Here is a 21,419-nt window from a genome sequence, read left to right as displayed (position 1 = left end):
TTTACCATCGCATGGAAAGCGAAGTCATCATACAACCTGGGCAAAGACCAGGTCTCATGACTTCTAGACCATGGCTCTCCACAGCAAGACAGTGGCTCCTTTAAGCTTCCCTGCCAATGGTTGTAGAACAGTGCATATGTTTTTCAGACTATTTCCAATCTAAAGAGAATAAAGTTCCATGTATGGAACTGGTATCTCAAAGACTTAAATATTTTTTTGGTGTGTTTTCCCCTCCCAGTTTAATGAAAGTGTTCTCCTGGGGCAACCGTACCACGCGCGTCCTGAAAATTTCTTACACTCTCTCCCATTAAAGCAAAATGCCATTCATCCCAGTTACTCACTAGGAGATTCTCCCCATGCGGAGTCCTCCATGACCCCTGCTAGTCTCAGTTAGAAATCCATTTATGCCAAACAGTGGCTTCAAGAAACTTATTTTGGCTTCTAAGGCTAGTTTTCCCCAGAAGTGAAAAGAAAGTCTTGCTTAGTTCAGATTTTCATATATATATACATAAATCAGAGTGCTTTTAAAAACAGTATTCCATTACACAATTAGAATAATAGCCTCTTTCTCTTTATTGCTCTTCTTTAATATTTACAGAAAAGAAAGCACTCCCTCGGTAATCAGTTGTTGTTTTTATGCTGTATGTTTCTGATGGATTTTTCTTACATTTTAGTATACTCATGAATGTTATCATTGTGATAAGGACTGCCTGCTTTTCTCTGATTTCTTTCTATTTTCCCCAAAGCATGGCATCAAGAATTAGATGCAGTAATGCTGGGGGATAGCTGTCATTGCCTGACGTCCTTCAGACATCCGAAGCCGAATAACCTGCACATCTCATGATACACAAGAACCCAAGCTTTCCATTTTTCTCTTTTGATTGTGCAGACAAAAGACTGAGTTCAAGGACTTTCTATTGTAGCTGGAGTGAATGTTTATAGTCTAAGCCTTGACACTTGCTTTTTTAAAATAAATATCTTCCCTTTATTAACATAAAGGAGTATTAAATACAAAACACAAAAAACTTATGATGTTAGAGCTCATGTCATCGTGAAAAGAAGAAAAAATAAATTATATAAGCTAATTGTAATTTAAATGATGAGAACAATTAAAATAAAGTCAACGGAATGGAATATAGAATATGTACATGCAGTGTTATGTAGGATGTCCACGTAAGATGGTGAGATTTGAGGTAGGTGAGACAGGAAGCCTTATTTCTACTTGGGAGGAAAGATTCCAGGTCTAGGGGATAATCAGTTCAAAGGCCCTGAGTTAAAAGCACTGAAAGCAAAGCCATTGTGGTTGAAATGGAGTATGAGAGACTAGGAGAGAGATGGGATGTATAGGTGAGTCATCTTGGACTATTAACAATATTGTACAAGTGCTCTAAGTAAAATAGGGAAATCCTGAAGTCTTTTGATGGACAGGAAAACCTTTTGTAGGATGGTCCACAAGGTTGAGGGGAAATAACCTCTCTAAGCCTAATCTTCTATAATAATAAAAGCATAATATGCTAATTAGATTGGATGTCCTTCCAGGACAAAGCTGGGGCTGCACCTGTGGCAGTGAGGGAAGGATGTAGGCAGCTGCCCCAGGTTGTGAGGGAGGGACCCAGGCAGCCATAGCTGTGAAGACCTACTCTTGCACAAATTTTGTGCATTGGGACTTTAGTATCTATATAATGGGGAAGAGGCATTATGAGAAATAGAATTTTATCTCTGTAAATGGCATTACAGGCTGAGATCACACAATTCTAGTCTTCTATTGAATAGCTAAGGAAACGACTTAGAGAAAAGATATGAGTTTTGCAAGATCATACAGTTAAGTGCTATCGTTTTGTTTGTTTTTATGCTCAATATTGGATCTTTATATTATACATAGTCATGGGGAGAAATTCAGTTCTGGGTATTGATTTTATTTGTTATGGCTGAACTGTCGTGGCATGATATTTCTGTTTCATATCTGTATTTTAATGTATGTCCGAAAGAGAAGTTAAAATAACAATTTTATTAGCTTTTGTTCCCTTAAGCAAAGGAGGCACTACACCTGGTAGCTAAAGTTTGGGTTGCTATTGCAGCTCAATTTTTAAATCTTGATGTATAACCTATTAGTTGTATCGAAGGCAGGTAGCCTGACCTCTCCAAGGGTGAGTCTCCTGATCTGTAAAAATAGAGGTATTAATAGTAACACTCCTCTGAACTTGGAATGAATTAGTGCTCAACAATCTTACCTAAGTTTTTGATATATCATTTTAATTATTATTGGATACAGGTCAATTAAATAAACATTTGTTGGCATCTATGTGTTTCAGGCACTTAGACACAGACATGTATAGATAGATGTTGTCTCTATTCTCAGCAGAGCCTAACCAGAAAAAGAGATGTCAAAACCCTAGAACAGTACTGCGCTAGCTGAAGTATATACAAAAGCTACAGGAAATTCATAGGCAATGTGAAGAGAGAGGAGGAACATAATATGTATGTTAATGCATCTAATACACTGTTTAAAGTAAAGTAGAAATTAGCCAAATTAGAGAGGTAGAAAAGTAGTGGTTTGTAATTTCTTAGTGGGAAGTGCTCTTTTGTTAAGAGAAAGAGTGACAGATGAGCTAAGCCATAAGCCATGAAAGGCATTTATATGCATGGAATTAAGGAGGGATATTCAAGGTGAGGAAGTTTATTGGCTTAGAGGAAAGAAAATAAAAGTCATAAAAAAAACAGTATTTTAATTAATAGAAATACACATTTCCATGTCTCACCCTCAAATATGCTGACTCAGTTGGTCTGGATTTGGACTTAAACCATTAAATTAGCTAATTATAAATAATAGGAAAGGAGAAAAGGAAGGCCAGACTTTATAGGTATGTCATTTGAGCAGCTTCACCAGGAAGCTGCAATTTTACACTCCCCAGGGAACCACCAACCCATTCTCTGCAAAAACACCTGGGAAAGGAGTCCAACAAAGGGGAGCTAGACACATGCCCAGTAAAGTTGGGGTGACATAGGGAAGTTACTTGCCTGTGAGTCAAATCTGAGAAGAGAGATTATTGTTCAGATGTGTGGGGCCACTGCAAGCCCATGAAAATTTGGGGCTATATAATCCCCTAAACAAAGAAGATTGCTCTCTTGTGGCTCTTGGCTGTCTTGCATTTGTCAGTGTGGCCCACAGGCATGCGGACTCCACAGGCAATGGGCTGATGGACTGCAGTGGAAAACACACACTAAGCCAGCCTGATGCTGGATTGGGCTATGTCTGAGTGTGTGGAGAAAATTTCCTTTTTCAGGATATTGTTAGAAGTCCACTCCCACAAGGAACAGGTGGGGGCATGGACCTCTCACCACTGGTAACAGAACCAAATAACGTACTTTTTAAAAAATATATATTTTATTGATTTTTTTACAGAGAGGAAGGGAGAGGGATAGAGAGTTAGAAACATCGATGAGACAGAAACATCGACCAGCCGCCTCCTGCACACCTCCTACTGGGGATGTGCCCTCAGCCAAAGTACATGCCCTTGACTGGAATCGAACCTGGGACCTTTCAGTCCACAGGCTGATGCTCTATCCACTGAGCCAAACCAGTTGAGCCAGACCAGTTTGGCCAAATAACATACTTTTTAACAAAACATCACAATGATTGATACTGGTGATCCATGAAATACCATTTTTGAAAAACTAAACTATAATCTAGAGTCCTTGAAGGGATTTTCTTTGAAAATCAAATTGTGAAGGTAGGTTGAGTTTGATTTGTGAGACGCTTTCCAGCAGCTTTAACCAAAAGCTAATACTTAGGTAATTAACATTTTAAAAAGAGACATTGAAGTGATAATTAGTAGAGAAAAACATATTGAAAGCTCTGTTGACATTTTGCTAGAATGTAGAAATTTGAGAAAAAAAATCACAGTGAGTCAGAGCTAACACCTTTCCTTCACACCATCAGCATTCCTCAAAATGGTAATTTTCCTCTGACACATTGAAGGTGCTTTTGTTTTTTGCAAGAAGATATTCTATCTCTCTGAACCTTATGTGTCATGTAGTAGTTGCTACGGTAACTAGTTTAAGGACTGTCATCCAGTTACCAAGTAAATAGTCTAGTAAGGCAGATATTATAGCTGACATGTAAATTAAGGCTGCCCTATCTCTATAGGCTTTTCTATTCTGAATTCTCTTGCTTTCCATACTTAATAGAGGGCTTTTCCCTTGCAACAATCTCAATTCCTTACCTAGTGGAGCATCATTTGGATGCACAATTGACAATCCCTTTACTTACTTTAGTTTTACATAACTGGGAATTGATTCCCCAATACCACTCTGAGCTGACAATAGTAAATAAAGATGGTATATAAAAGCCAAATAAAATTTATTTTTGTTAGTCGAGATAAGCAGATCGTAATTCCAAACTTTGTTTCAGTAATTATAACAGTTTGTAATTAATTTTTCAGATACTTTGATTGGTACATAGATGAGTGAGTGCTTTGTGAGAAATGAATTTTAATGTGGGGGACTATGGCAATTTCAATATGGTAAATTTCAAATTTATGGTTTCCTAATTTTAGTTGCTTACCAAGTCATATGTACAACCTTCTAGCCAAGTATAGAAATAAAATTTCACATAATCTTTTTTCTTCTTTGCGGTATCTTCAATTTCTAAGGTAAAATTTGCAATTACAAATATCCAAGAATAATAAGAATGCATGTGGTGAATAAAATAAATGAAAGCCTTTCTGTGTTCTCAAATTTGAGTAGAGAGAAAGAACAAAACTTCTATTTAGTTCATTGTTTGTACAAAGGTAAAATAATACACAGCTATTGAAGATAAATTTAAAATATTGAGATATCTAAAGAAATCATGTTACCCCTTAGTCCTGCCATTCAGAGAGAATCATTAACATTCGTGTGTTAATGATTCTACTTCTTAGGTTATTTGCCTGCATGATATCTCTTCTAGTAAGAGCAAAAAGATCTTCTGAAGACATTTGTTAAGTAAATGTCTAAAGAAAGAGCAGTTTAGAAATATAATGAGTTTTAAAAATTTAGCCTTTATTTCCAAGAGTCATTGTAAACATGGCCACTTGTTTTGACAGTTCTCCAGGAGGTTATATTCCCTTCAGGTTAAATGCAGAGTTTTTGAAATTCAAACATAAGCTCATTCAATGAAGCCACTTATAATTGGCAGAAGTACTAACTTAACTAAACAGTAGCCTTGGGAAAACGAATATGAACAGGCAGCCAATTCACAAAATTGCTAATTGCTCTTACTTAACTGTGTATCTTATTTGGCATTCGGTCTTTCCCTGTGCTGTGCATCTATGTGTACAATTAATCTCATGTCCTTCTAATTGTATGTAAACTTTAGCTCTGAGAATTACTCAAAAGTATAATTCACAAGTAAAATGTTTAATGTTTTTGTTATTTAAAGTATAAGTTGTAATGAGATATATCAAAGAACAAGGACATATACTGTCTGTTGGTAACTAAAACAATATTATGTGTTCTACACTTATTCAGTCAACTAATGTGTCCGGATTGCAGGCAATGGCTTCAAACACAGAACTTTTGAGACATGGTTCCTATCTTAAAAACATGGTTCCCATCTTAAAAACATGGTTCCCAGCCAGAAATGACTACCCCTGCACCCCACTTGAACATATGACAGTATCTGGAGACATTTTTGGTTGTCATGTCTGGTGGGGGTTGGGTGCTCCTAATATCTAGTGGTTAGGGGTCAGGTTCACTGCTCAATATCCTGTAATGTGCAGGACAGTCCACACAACAATTGCTAATTCAGTATGTCAATATCACTGAGGTTGAAAAACCCTGTCTTAAAATATTTCAGTCTTAGGGTGGAAGGCGGGCATGCTATTATATCAATGGAATTCAGATTATAGTAAGTACCAAAGACAGGTGTTTATTGTAAAGGTACAAAGGATGCCTACTTCCTCTGGAGAAGCCTGAGAGTTTTGAGGAAGTGATGTTGAGCTGAAAAGGGGAAGGAAGGACCAGGGGAAAACATTTCAGAGAGAGGCAATAGCTTGAGCAAACTCATGGAACCATCACACAGATGTGCTTAACTAAGCTGGAGTTCAAAGTGGTTAGTATGGAGTCCTGTGAAGAATAAATCTGGAACAGTCATCAAAGATTCAATTATTAAGTTTCAGCTTTGCTAGTTTGGACTCTATCCTATTGGCAAGAAAAATCCATTGGAAAGATTCATGGGATTAAAGAGCATGAATTCACTATTTAAAAAAACAAACAAACTGGTGAAAACTCTGGCAGCCAAAGAAAACTAGAATATAACAAAATGGTTAGAGGCATGGATGTCAATTTGGCTAATAATTATATAGTGCATGTGAAAAATCCTGGAGGGCTTCTTGGTGTCACTAGGTGTGGGGTTTGACAGTAGTTGCTGTATAATGGTGGCACTAAGGAGCCTGAATGGAGGGAATTTGCCTCTCCGCTGAATGTGGGGGTGAGATAGTAAACGGGTATTTCAAAAATTTAGTTACCTGAAACTTTATAGGTAAACTGGGCTGTTCAAGAGGACATTAGGAGAAAAGACAGATTCTCTGAAAATACTTCTATTTAGTTGTCAAGTAGAGAAAAATAAGTTAGCTCTTAGATGTTAGAATATGTAGTTAGAGACATGATGGGAAAAATAAAGGTGGCACCATGAGCTAGGATGAGGAGATGGGGAATTCTTGGGAGTATTTGTAATTAAGATCATACAGAAAGATTCCGTTTTTTGCTACAATTCAATTAAATTATGAATTACTTGTAAAATACTTATCTAGAGTAATCAATAAGCAAGGAAGGAGACTCTGATTCCAGAGAGGGGAAAAACAAAACAATTTAAAGTGAGATCAATAATTAGAGGCCCTAAATCTCACCAAGTCATCAGAACTAGGAAACAGACCCTTGGTGTTGAGTTTGACATTTCAGACACCTTGGAGGGGAGCCCAGGCCACAGGCTCCATCACAAGGAGGCCAGATATACTACCTGTATGCCGTTTGCCTGCTGTGCCCTTGAAAGTAGGGCTAGGGAAACAAGTTGAAAATATACATTAGTGTCTGATAAAACTGCTTTCTTATCCAGTACCTCTTACTTACTATGTAACTTGAGTAAATTTATACACTTTACTTAGGCTTTGCTCACTTAGTTTTTAAATATGTACTATATTATAACATTCCCCACCTTCGAGGTTCTTTTAACAATGCAATGTGTATGGCACAGCACTTGGAGAAAATATGGTAACTGGAAATGAATAGGCAATAGCAGCCTGATATTAAAGGAGAGGAGAGATTTTAAAAGGGGAAAGGAGGTAGCCAAAAGTACAAATCACTGATATTGACCATTGAGTTAACTCTTAGTGTCTCATCGATGAAGTTTAGCTGAGCAGTTTGGGGAGATTTGTGAGAGCAGAAGACTCTGGCCACGAGTTTAAGAGGGAAAAGGACAGATAAGGAAATGCTCGCAGCATTGTTGGAAAGAAACAAGGAGGCAAGGAAAAATCACATACTTATTTATAGACGCAAGAGAGAAAACAGGAGTTTTAAAAATGGGAGACGGCAAATGTGAACTATTTTAAGTAGTTTGGTTGTGGAGAAAAATGGGTCAGCGACTGGAGCTAGTTGTGTGTGTGAGTGTGAGTGTGTGTGTGTGTGTGTGTGTAAAATTTTAGCATGTTACAGACTGAGAGGTCCAGTAGTAGCAAGTGGGGAGGTGAGAACATAGAAACAAAGATAAAAGTCTGATGGATCAAGATCCTAGAAGAGAAAGGAGGGGTTGGAATCGTTAACACAGATGGAAGAGTTGGCCTTAAGCAAGAGAGAATCACTTGTTCTGAGATTAGAAGGAAATAGAATGTGAACATTGTCAGTGATAACTGTCTACATGTGTGGGCAGGACATTGAGGGAGTTTATGACTCTTAGCTTCAAATTTGTTTGTGAAAGATCAGAGGCAATGTCCTCCACTGAGAAAGCATGTGTAATTTTTGTTATTTTCGCTTCTAGTGCTGGTGTGCTTCTTCCCCATCAAGAATGAGGACTCAGGCATTGACATGCTCTGTGAGGGATGTTTCCTCTAATGAAAAAATTTTATTCAGGCCCAACTCTCCTTCTCTAAAGAAGGGTTTTGTGTGTGAACAATCTTTGAGACTTCAAATCACCATACTTATTTGATAATTGTGAGAGTTACTGACTAAGCCTTTTGGGAAACAAACAGGAACCAAAACTCCACATTTTCATGCCCTCTACAGAAACAGGTTTCCAAGAATAGACTCATACAAGCTGTAGTCACAGTTGAATGCCATGTTTCCATTACTGTGATGACATAAAATCATTAAACCAGTGCCTGTAGTAAAGCAGTCATGTCTGATCATAGAACTGCTCTGAGCCCATTCAAAGAAAATTGCATTTTAAATGACACACAGAGAGCAATGTCCTCCTGAGGAGCATGGCATGGACTGAGGTTTGGCTTCCACAGTAATTTATTAAATGCCCTCCTTTGATATGGCTGCAGTACTCAAGCCCTTAGTTCTCAATGGTTGTGTCTAACGGGCCGGAGTGCAGAGTATAGGTTCATTTCTGAACCGTCTCTTCAATCTTTGAGTTATCTGTATTTAAAGTAACAGAAAAAATATTAAAAGTTTTTAATATCAAGACTCAACCCCATCCCTAAATCTCTCAAGGGCCTTTGTCTAGACTTGTCTTTACATCTCCTATGTCACAGAAGCAAAATTATGATTACCTATTATACGTCAGGCATGTTATCTCAGTTAATCCTCACAAAATCCATGAGTTAGGTATTATGGCCATGGATAAATGAGTACACTGCCATTGCAAGAATGAATTTAATCTTTCCAAAATCAATTGATTTAAATCCATGTCTGAATTTAAAAAAAAGAGAGATACTTTGTCTGTAAGGCTAAAATAGACTTTCTATCATCCCACTAAAACTGGCCCTTGGGGCCTCATGTGGTGAGAGATGTAGATATAAGGCCAGTTAATCCCATGGAGATATAGAACCTGCCTCTCACCTCCCAAAAGGAGTGGTACAGGTGATAAAGTAATTGGATATGGTAGAGGCTCTACTTGTGGGGAGGGGAGTGGTCAGATTTATAGGATTGGATTCTATCAATATCCAATATCCCCAAGAGAGCTTTATCAGTAGAGGAAATGGATGGTTCCCCCTGGACATGGAACATACCTTTTCTATGTCATATTTTTCTCTTAATTTAATTAGTTCAATATATTTAAGATTCCCTGTTCTTTTTTATATAATGAGCTTCTTACAAGTAATAAGTGAGTTGAGAAAACTAGGTCAAAGTGTGCACAGTAGGACTGACGAAAGAACATTCTTTTGGAGGCATTCACAATGCTAGAGATCTATGCTCTCCATTTTCCCATTGTACTTTGGAGCAGCAAACAGCAATCTAGCAAATCTAAGCATTGGATTCGAGGAAGATTGTAAGAAACTAATTAGGAAAGCAATAATTCCTTCCCTGGCGTGAGTAAGAACTGGTATCCAACTATGTGTATGACATAGTCTCAGCTCTAAGTCCTGATCTACCAACTTGACAACCATCCTTGAGAGAACGCCTCTTTTCTGACAGGATACATGTGCTGGTTTGAAAGCCTTATCCAAATTTTGACATACTTGCACATGGTTGAATCTGATACCTCAGGATTGATCACTTAAAAGTTTTGCAGTAGCTGACTTCCACATGATCTTCAAGAGGCTAGCTCCTTTTTTGGGAGACTGGCATTAGGGGATAAGTTTGATAAACCAAATCTTCTCATATTAGCTTGGTCTTTTTATGTCATCATGGTGCTTAGTACAGGGTATTGCAATACTTAACTGAAGGAAGTAATGCGTAGAGGAATGAATGAATGAATGGATGGATGTTAAAAAAAAAGACCGTACCCTTTTATGTAATGATGGTTACTTTGAATTTATATTAGTTCACACAAACACTCCATCCATGCTTTTGTTCCGGCCTTCCGGTCCAGTTTAAGAGCCCATTGTGGCCCTCGAGTCAAAAAGTTTGCTCACCCCTGGTTGGGTTTTCTTTTTCTCACACCACTCCTCCGTTAGGTTCCATCTTGAGAGGTGCAAACAGATGACACTAATTAGAAGTCTATTTCCCAGCTGAAATCTAACTCGCTTCTCTATGGTAAATCACTCTTCTCTTTGATCTGAAACCCAGACTGACTAAGTCTTCAAATAATTCCTATCACATCAACAATGGAGCCACAGACTATAGAGTAAGGGCTCTCTATGCCTCTTAATGAAAACCCTCCAGTATATTTCTTAGTTTCTTTTGAGATGTGATAAAAATCTCTCTATTTGTACTAAAAAATACCCTGGACTTAAATCTTAAGTTTTAGTAATACTTAGTGTTTTTAAGTGTTTCACAATGTGCAGGTACTGTGACAAACACTTGACCTAGATTATCTCATTTAATCTTCACAGAAACCAATGAAGTGTTTACTGTCATTATCCCTATTTGATGAAGAGGCTACTGAGGCTCACAGAGAATTAATACTTTGTCGGAGATCATCTAATGTTAAGTAATCAAGAGTGAATGACCTGAAAGCACGCACACCAGCTGGGACCAGCCTGACATTGAGGGGGAAACTTACAGAGTCAGAGCAATAGCAGGTGAGCAATCTTCTTAATGGTAATTGCCCAGTGAATTGGTGAGCAAGATATAAGACTTGAGAGGATCCCGAGTCTTGAGCTGTTGGACTAATAAGCAACATGGTTCGGGTTAAACCAGCCCTTCCTCTAGGATGGCTTAGAGCTGAGGTACAAACTCTGTGGTGACAGTTCTGTGATGTAGCAGAATTCTAGCTTCCAGCCCTGATCTTCAACCTCAGCACTTAAGACTGAGACATCTCCAGCCCATCCCTAGCTGTGATCAGAGTCCAGGACCTGGGCTTTGTTTTTATAGAGGTATGTTGTTGCAGATTCTTGACCTTTATCTCTGTTCTGTCTCATCAGCATTCTACTAGGGTGTCTGCCTTCAGTACTCGGTTGTTGGCTGTTTCCATATCTTCTGGGTTTTAATAGCCAAAAAATCATGTTCTTTGAGGGATAGGGAAGTAGTAACTGTCTCTCTGGGAAGCCACCCTACTGGGTATCCAGATTAGGCAAATTAATCCTTGCCTATCACCTAGCCATTAAGCAGTCAAAACTTGATTTATGTACTGCAAATTGATGCTGGAATCTTTCTAGTGTTAAATTTTTTGCAGTAACAACTTGATATAATTATTAATATGTGCATTCTAAGTAGCATTTATAGTCTGCAGTACCTACTTTTCCTATCATACAATATTGTCTTGTGGTTCCTAGTTGACCATTTGAAATACTTATGTACTATTCACCTGTTTCTAATCCCTATAACTCACCATTTTGGTGCTTTATGCTTCAGTAGCCATCTAAAGAGGATGTGTTGTTGAACATAGAATTGATAAGTTTATTCACTGGGTTGTGTGTTTGGGGGTAGACAATGGGGAGATACTAAGAGGTAGGGTTCCTTAGAAGAAAAACTAAGTCCAAAAGCAGAGTTTGTGGCTTCTGTGCTATGTATGCGTATTTGCAGGAGGTTGTAAACTAGTACTAATGGGGTTAGGAACTTGTTTCTGTGTCAGTTGGATTATTTATCTTGAATTCTATTTGTTTATGTCACAATGTCTCATTTCATTTTTTCTAATACTTCTCATTTTATTTTATAAATTCATAAACTTTATAAATATAAAATGTCTATGAACTAATAGAAACTATTAGTAATTTAATACTATAATGTCTTTATCACCAAATATAAGGTTCATGAGGTTTGATCTCTTTTGTTGATTGCTGTATATATACCATCCATAGATATTAGATAAAGCAAAGTTGTTGCTCAGTGAATATTTATTGTTCAAATAAGTAATGAATGACTCTTTTGCTTTGAAAATTAATTATGAAATCAATTAAATTTTCTTGTAATATTAAGGTTTTGGTTATGTTTATTACATTAGAGGGAAAAGAATAATGATTTTTATACTAAGAATTACTTATGTATGAATATAATAAGATGGGAAAAAATATCATTTGCCCTTATTTTACTATATCCAAAACACTTGGTTTTCAATGAGAAGCATCAATATTTATAATATATATATTTATATGTATTTTTTCCTAGACACTCTGATATTTATATATATATAAGTGTGTGTATAAATGGCAAGAGTAGTTAATGATTATAAAAATATATTCATATCCATTGATCAGGCACTGTTTTGGATATATAATTGTCTCCCCACAATAACCATAATAAATAAAAAGATAATTTTAAATAGTAGGGACCAAATAAATCTCTGCTTGCACAGCTCTCTTTTATAAGCAGTTCTATTATACTAGTGGCCAGGTGCAGGGATTCATGCTCATTGAAAGGAATCAGATTCCCTCCTCTCTGGTTCTGGATGCATCACCTGGCAGGTCCTGCTTTGAGCATCTGTCCCCTGGTGGTCAGTGTGTGTGATATGTACTGGCCAGTTGGATGGTCACTTAGCTTTTATATATTAAAGATAAGAGGCCCGGTGCTGACCATTCGTGCACTGGGGGATGTGGGGGTTCCTCAGCCTGACCTGCACCCTCTCCAATCTGGGAGTTTCTATCGGAGGGCCGGAACAAAAGCATGGATGGAGTGTGTGTGTGAACTAATACATGTTAACACTGCTGCTGATGAAGGAGCGGAGGGGAGAGCAAGAGAACCCTCCACTCTTTCAGCTCCGTGGGCTGGATAGAACAGCCGAACGGGCCAGATCCAGCCCGCCGGCCATAGTTTGCCCACGGTGGCTCTAGTGTCTAGGAGATCTGTCTGCCACCAGAACTACGATTCCCAGCATTCCTAGTGCTCTCTGCACTCTGCGCTTCCACTTCCACTGGGAGTGACTTAGGGAGCCACATCTCCCCAGGCCAGTGGCACTCCCACTCTGCTCTCCAATGGCTGCTTGCGGGGAGCAACCGAGGGAGCCATGTTCCCCCCAAGCCTTCAGCTCTTCTGCTCTGCTCTGTGCCTGGTGCCTGTGTATGCAAATTAACCCACCATCTTTGTTGGGTTAATTTGCATAGTCACTTCTGACCGGCTGCTGAGTGTAGTGGAGGGATGGTCAATTTACATGTTTCTCTTTTATTATATAAGGATTATTTAAGAAGGTGAAGCCTTATTGGCTAGTTGTGTGCCCTTGAAAAGGTTACTTCATCTTTCTGGGACTTGTTTTTCCCATTGACAGAAAGAAAATAACAGTACTGACCTTATAATTTTGTTGTGAAGAATTAGTGAGATAGTGCATGTAAAGCTTGTAGAGCAGCCATGGGCAAACTACAGCCCACGGGCCGGATCCGGCCCATTTGAAATGAATAAAACTATTGAAAAAAAGACCATACCCTTTTATGTAATGATGTTTACTTTGAATTTATATTAGTTCACACAAACACTCCATCCATGCTTTTGTTCCTGCCCTCTGGTCCAGTTTAAGAATCCATTGTATCCCTCGAGTCAAAAAGTTTGCCCACCCCTGTTGTAGAGTCAGTGCCCGATACAAAGTAAGCACTCAATAAATATTATCATCACTGTTATGTTCACGTCCTACTGCATAAACCATCACTTTCTCCAGGAAACTTATGCAAGTCAGGAATACCATGATCCCTGATTTTGGCTCCAGTGTTTCAACATTTTATAAAGAGTCTTTAAGACTCTCCAGTTGCCTCTTAATGGAAATCCAGGTCATAACACACCAAAATATATATACATAGTGCCTGTTATGTCTTACTGAAATTGGGTTTCCTAGCCTTGAAATGCCCTTGACTCCTTAAATGTCCTGCCTTCCTGTGTTGTATATGTTTAAACTGGGACTAGCCCAATTCTGGCAATGGTGGCAGATGAGAAACACTCTCTGACTGCACCTCTAAAACTTCAAGTCACCCAACTCTACATACAATCCCAATTTAGCAGCATTTGGAAGGAGCAGAATAAACACCTGATGTTTTCCTTGTCAACATTTCCAGTCTACGGTTGTAGGCAGGATATTAAGCCCCAGCATGCAATAGTTCTGCTCGGCAGCAGGAGCATGGCAAATGAATAGAAACTCCTTTAGGCCATGAAAAATGTAGCAGTTCTAAATATATCTACAACTTTATGTCAAAATACACATAAACACCTAACTGCATTTAAAGAAAGTGTGAAGATTAATTGAAGGCAGTCTTCTGAGTTTGATGCTATAAACTTTCTTCAGTGCTGTTTTCCCCTCTTTTCCTGGCTTTTATCCATTTGAGTTTCTTCCAAATGACCTACTCTCTGACTTTTCTTAGATAATTTGAAAATACTGACCATACAGATTCCAAGGGTGAAAGGAATCGTCATCTCCACTGAACTCCAAAAAGCAACTCTCTTTTCTAATTACCAGTGGGATTTTTGTAATCTTGTTATAAGTGTTTCAGCTGTACTAGAATATCTACAGAAAAAAAATAATGAACAAAGCTTCTCATTAACTGCATTTTAGTGGGTATTATTAAAAGTCAGCTCACCCTACTCTCAAATGAAAACAAAAACAAAGTGCTTAACTTAATAAATGAAATAACTACATAGAGTTAAGATGACATTTGGACAAAATAATATAATGAATACCATGTAGAGTCTATCATCCTAGTTTAAATTTTTTATACCTACTGGCTCTTTTGAGTCAAAAGCTAAAGGAATAAAGGACTCTTTCTTAAAAAATATTCTATATAATAAAAGCCTAATATACAAATTGTCCCCTCGAGTCATTAGACCAAGATACTAGGAGTTCAACAGGGAGACTGGGAGCTCAAATGGGAGACTGGGAATTTGACCACTCGCTATGACATGTGCTAACCACTAGGGGGCAGCACAGAACATGGTGAGCATTGGTGATGTAATGGGCCCCCTCTTGCTAGCTACCTGAGGGTGGGGTGATGGGGATGGAGGTGCGGTGAGAATGCTGGTTGTCCACCAAGCTCACCCTCACTCCCCCTGCTCCTCTCCCATGGAACACAAAGGCTTGCCTGCCAGGGAAGTCCCTGCGCTCAGGTAACAGGCGCCTGTGAGGAGCCTGCTCCACACCTGCATGGCCTCTTCCCAGTGAGCCGGGCCTGCAGCCATCGGGACCACAGAGGCTGGTCGGGCTACTTGTGTCCCAGGGCATCTGGTTACACTCACCACATCTCCACGGGGGACTCGGGTGCTGTGACTCAGGCAGAGGGGGCCTCGCAGGGGCCTAGATTCCCAGGTGCTGCCCAGAGCCCAGAGGTCAGCTGGGACCTGCCCATCCATTCCAGACACTAAGACTTTGATCACCTGCCAGGCCAAGGGACTGAACCCTTATATATATATGTGTGTGTGTGAATTTTCAAGAAAAAATTGAAGATAATTTTAGAGGAGATATAGAATATATATAGATATGTGTAGATTTCACATTAAAAACCCTCCATAACTCAGACCATATTGTGAAGTGAATGGGTTTCAGGTGTGTCCAGACCATTATCCCTTTTTGTTCTGGGAGCAGTAAGGTAAGGTTAAAGGTAGCTAAAACTCTGGGTTCTTTCTTATCTCATAGTGTGAAACCATGACAATTTTCCCCATAAGCCATAGAAATCTAATTTTCTATGTTATCCTTAACATGAAATAGTTTGAATACACTGCTAAAGAATTGTTCATCTATTCTTTCTGTGGACTTTTATTGAATAGCTCCTCAACTATGAACTAGTGTGTTATTGGATGAGTGTGGAATAGAGGTGACTAAAGTTTGTTCTCTGACCTTGAGAAAATCACAGCCTATAAGGGGAGATAGATGTCCTAATAACTAAACACACTGCCATATGTCATACATGTAGACCTACATGTAGGAGAGCCACTCAGTTTTATTTGGAATGAGAAAGAGGATGAGGAAACACAGCACAGAAGAACTAATGTTCAACTAAATTTTGAAGCTTAAGTAGAGTTCATCAGGACGGTTATATGTTGCAATATTGTTTCTCAAACAAATAATTTCCTATTACAGCATCTTTAAAGGTTGCATACTATTCCATAATGTGGATGTAACACAAACAATTTAACTGAGCTCTTGTATTTAGTCAGGAGGCTAGATCTATTTTTTGACAACTATAAATAACTTTGACATAAAGATTCTAAATCATGTGTATACCTCAAGTTTCCTCTTAGAATACAGTCCTAGATGTGAAATTTCTGGTTCAGAGGACCAGCACATTTTTAAACATTAAATACACTTTTCAAGCTAGCATTATAAAAGAGTAGGACTTTGAGGTCAAATTTACTTTCATTCAAAATATAAACATTCCTTCTTTTGGTTATTTGACCTTGGGCAAGTTGCCTAAGCTTCATTACTCATAGTTTCTTCCTTTTCAAAAAAGAGTGGACCATAATACTTACCTTAAATGCTGCTTTAAAACCTGTAGTTGAGGTTAATAAATACTTATTAAATCTCCCTTAGATTTTTGACAATAGATACCAGATTGTTGCGAAACTCCGACATTAAAAAATTCAAGCTTTCTGAATATTTTAGGTTTGTGGCATTGATTAATTTCTAACAGGAAATGTGCACTGCCTAAATAAATAACTGTATGGTTTACCAAGTGGCTCAACCTTCAAAAATGTTAGCTCCTAATCCATATAAATAACCTGAAATTGCAGAACTGTGGTGAAAAATTTGCTCTGAAAATAAGAATGTTGTAGTATTTAATGAAGAGACATAAACCTGGAATAAAAATCTTATTCTTCCACTTACAACCCGTGTCTCCCTATCTCTCAGACCTTCAGCCATATCTTCTGAAAAAGAGGTAAAAGGTTACATTTTCTTTTTGCTTCAAAGAATCAGATGAGTAATGCAAATTTAGATAGATAGATAGAGGAAAGGTAGGTCTCTAAATTGTTATTTTGATATAAACTATTATTATTGGTTTTTAAATCTACCATGAATCTTTTTACTTATTGAAAAAGAAGAGGCAGCATGCAAACTTTACACTTCTCTCATGCTAGTCAGTGCATTCTGAGTCTTTCCTAGTATCTTGATGCAGGGCATTGACTGAAGGATCGGGATTTATTTTTGAACTCCTGTCAGCAGTCCATAATTACCGTTGCCCAGAAGAGAAATGCTATTTTGCCTCCTGCATCATCAACACAACTGTCAGCAAATAAGGAAGGCGGCGTCTTTACCGTTATTACTGCTAATGTACGAAGCAGGAAAGAACAGCTGGATTTTCACACATTGGGCTATTAGAAGAACTGGCATTTACTAAAATATATCTTCAATTTTCACCTACCTCTTTTGGCTTTAAATGTATTTAAAGAAAAATCATTTTTATTTTCATGCTTATTTTCAAACTCCTAATTTGGGACTTTTATTGATCTCAAAGTCATTTATCTCAGTGCCATTTTTTTTTTCTCTTTGGTATAAACATGCAAAGTTATTGTTGACTGCTTAGGGGCAATTTTACTTATGCACCTTTACTACTCTATGTTCTTGGTGTCCTGTATTCCCTGTGATGTTTCATTTTCTCTCTGGTCTCTAGTTTTGCTTAAACTTGCAATGGCAATAGGTAAAAATAATATTTTTAAAAGAAGAGTTGCAAGGGCTAAATCTCGCTGCAATAAAAGGGCAATGCTATAGCTTAGACCTGGGGTTGGCAAACTGGGGCTCGTGAGCCACATGCGGCTCTTTGGCCCCTTGAGTGTGGCTCTCCCTTAGCCTTAGGAGGACCCTAATCAAGTTAATAACAATGTACCTACCTATATAGTTTAAGTTTAAAAAATTTGGCTCTCAAAATAAATTTCAATCATTGCACTGTTGATATTTGGCTCTGTTGACTAATGAGTTTGCTGACCACTGGCCTTAAACATTTGCTCTTTAAGAAATAAAAATTCATGTAGCAATATAGTTACAATATTTCAAAATTAGGTAGCCTAAGGTAATGTGTGTGTGTGTGTGTGTGTGTGTGTGTGTGTTTTAAAATTATACACATGGTGGGATTGTGAAATAGAGCAGACACTTTGTGAAGCTGCTTGGTAGTTTCTAAAGATGTTAAATGTAGAGTTACCACATGATCCAGAAATTCTGTTGGTAGGCATATACTCAAGAAAATTGGACAAATATATATGTAAAAAAACTTGCATATGAATACCATTAGCAGTGTTATTAATAATAGCCCCAAAGAGAAAACAGCCCACATGTCTATCACCTGATGAATGGATAAATTAAATATGGTACATCATAAAATGGAAAGTTATTTGGCCATGAAAAAGGAACAAAGTACTGATACTTGCTACAGCATAGGTGTACTGGGAAAACATTATGAGCAATAAAAGAAGATATATACAAATGACCACATATAAAGTTATTCAATTTATATAAAGTGTCCAAAACAGGAAAATTCACAGAAACAAAAAGTTGATTACTGGTTTGAAGGAGTTGGAGGTGAGGGAGATTGAGGAGTGTGTGTTAATGGGTATGGGGTTTCTTTTTGAAGTGATGAAATATTCTAAATTTGATTTTTGGTGATCATTGCACAACTCTGTAAATATACTATAAAACTACTGAATTATATCCTTTAAAAGGTTCAATTTTGGGTATGAGATTTATACCTAAGCATTTATGCAAAAATAAACTTGCATATATAGACATTAATAAAAAATAGGAACCAGGAAAGGTGGAAATGAATAGGGAATTATGACTAAACGATTTATCATCGTAAGCTTTTCATGTTAAACATCCTTTATGAATATATCTATTTTTAATGACTTCTGAAAATCTTTTAACTAAGTGAATAATTTATTTAAGCATTTCTCATTTCAAATGCAGGTGATTGCTAATTACTCATTAGTGTAGGAGATAGACGGTATAGATATAGATATAGATGTCGGTGATATAAGTACTTGTGGTCACTGACACATGCTTGTATAGAGGTCAGTTTTTTTTTTAATTTTTTTAAAATATATTTTATTGATTTTTTACAGAGAGGAAGGGAGAGAGACGGAGAGAGATAGAGTTAGAAACATCGATGAGAGAGAAACATCGATCAGCTGCCTCCTGCACATCCCCATGTGCCCGCAACCCAGGTACATGCCCTTGACCGGAATCGAACCTGGGACCTTTCAGTCCGCAAGCCAACGCTCTATCCACTGAGCCAAACCGGTTTCGGCTAGAGGTCAGTTTTAAAGCCTGGGTGTGTACTGTAGGAATTAACTAGCAGCTGGCATCCTGGAATCCTGGAGGCTGTTGTCCTCAGACCTGAGTCACGATTGTCCTTATAACTTATTAGAGAAGCAGACACCTGCAATAACATATCCAACTGTGATCGAAGATGTCATTCATATATCCTCATTTGGAGGACAGTGTGGATGCCCATTCTTTTCTCCTTGGAAAAAGGTTTCAAGGCTTCACCTCACTAAAGTGTCAGACAAGTACTTCACAAATTTGTAGACCACTTACTCCGACAGCCCAGGACAGCGAATTGGAAAACAAGTTAGTCTAAAAGCTTCATGTGTCTTTTTCCTAATGCAAGATTTAGTACACTTAAGGATATTATAATGACATCAAATCAAATTTATAACAGAATGAACCAATGAAAATAACAAATGGAGGTCAAAATGGGCTTTCGCACTTCTGTATTGCAACAGTCAGATCTACAGTGAAGGGACTTAATTCAAGTTGATGGGTGATTGTTCCAGTTTTAAAGAATGCAATTCAGTTTATGTCTGGTTTCATTAAGGCTGTTGGGATAGCACTTGAATAATTCAAAGAGAAGATAAATGTAAAGGGTACTGAGTGTGTGTACAGAAGTGTATTTTTATCCTGTTACAATATGCATGGATCTATTAACTCTCTAACATGCTAAGCCTGTTATGATTTCATCTTGTATAACAGAGAACTAACAACTTTGCCACTCAAAGAAGCAATGTGATCACTCCAAATTTGTAGCACTAAAACCATTTGTTGTGTGTGTCACATTTCCTGTGTGGTAGAGAAATGGCAGGGAGTAAACTTAGACCTATAGTCACGTGACCTGTTGGTTAGTGATGGATGCTCTAACAGAATTAAAATGAACATGCTCACACTTTATCAGATTTTCTCTCTTTAGGCTCACAGCTATTTACAAAACAATAAGTTTGTATGAGAAAAGGTCCCCGTTGGGGAATAATGCCTAAGTCCTGTGTGATTTTACATAAAAACAAGCATGATGAAAGGACTTGATATGTTACCAATTCATTTCATTTAGTAACTAACACATATCCTGTCATAATCCTATGGGGCTGTTTATATTATATAGTTTACAATATATGGAAACTGAGAATCAGAGTGATTATACATTCAATAACCAACATATAGAAACAAGAATTGGGAAGGGAAGTAAGAATATCGAATAACGTTTATGAAGCCCCTGTTCCAGAAGATTCTAGAGTGTTGACACATTCAATTCTCCAGAAATCAGAAGAGGTAGACTTCATTATTTTCACTTCACAGAAAAGGAAGTTTGAAGTCCCAGGTCATAAGCCTAGTTCTTAGCTGATTTTCATTTCGGCACAGTAGATTTTAGTGCTTACATTTTTATTTTACATCACAGATTTTAAACACAACCACAATATTGGGGAAGATACTCGACCTTAGCTTTTGTTGTGAAAATTGATTCATCACTGTCTTGTAGCCCTTCACTAATTTGTTAATCCTGTAGTCAACCTCACATTTTATTTGGCCCACAAAGGTTACAATTCACTTTTTGGTCAGGGCACTGGGAAAGCCCAAGATCAAAAGTAATCTTTTTTTTTTAAGTAATCTTGATTAGAAAAAAATATGCGGAAAGAAGACTGCTTTCTTCAAATGTTCATTATTGTTCCCGGACAGGTCCAGCTGTAACCCTGCCCCCCACCCCCGACTCCCCAACACACACATTAGTCAGACCTTAAATTACAGTAAACACACTGAAACAAAAAGATGAGTTGGCTTCATAGTAACTAGAAAGATGTAGACTGCGCAGCTTTGATTACATGTCCTTAACACTCCTAAGAAAAATACGAATGATAATTAAAGCGTTCTCCTTTGTTATGAGATTAAATGATTTTTTGCACACAAAGCCTCAACTAGTCCATAGGTATTATATTAGCAATAATTTCAGAAATGAGGTAGGAAAATCTGAGTACCTATTTCTATTTATATTCTTTCATATACTGAAATCCTTAGGCCTTGGAGCAAGATATTCAGGAATGTGTCCTTGCAATGCCTAAATTAGCTAAATTTTACATACCAAGGGCGTGAGACTTGGGGCCACTAAAGGGCATAGAGAAGTAGCAGAATAATTCTAAAGCAAGGTCTCAATGGATATATTGGGAAAACCATGAGCAAG

General features: G+C 37.7%; 1 long non-coding RNA gene across 1 annotated transcript in view; it reads left to right on the top strand.

Moving 5' to 3' along the window:
- Positions 1-21,419, top strand: part of LOC102765632 — a 410,044-nt gene that overhangs the window by 195,545 nt on the left and 193,080 nt on the right. Inside the window, exon 2 of the long non-coding RNA XR_436084.2 lies at positions 10,473-10,661. This is a non-coding gene — a long non-coding RNA (uncharacterized LOC102765632). The remainder of the gene's footprint in view (positions 1-10,472; positions 10,662-21,419) is intronic.

This window comes from Myotis davidii, unplaced genomic scaffold (assembly GCF_000327345.1).
Source record: "Myotis davidii unplaced genomic scaffold, ASM32734v1 scaffold265, whole genome shotgun sequence".
Lineage (NCBI taxonomy): Eukaryota > Metazoa > Chordata > Mammalia > Chiroptera > Vespertilionidae > Myotis > Myotis davidii.
This window is presented reverse-complemented; position numbering and strand designations above follow the sequence as displayed.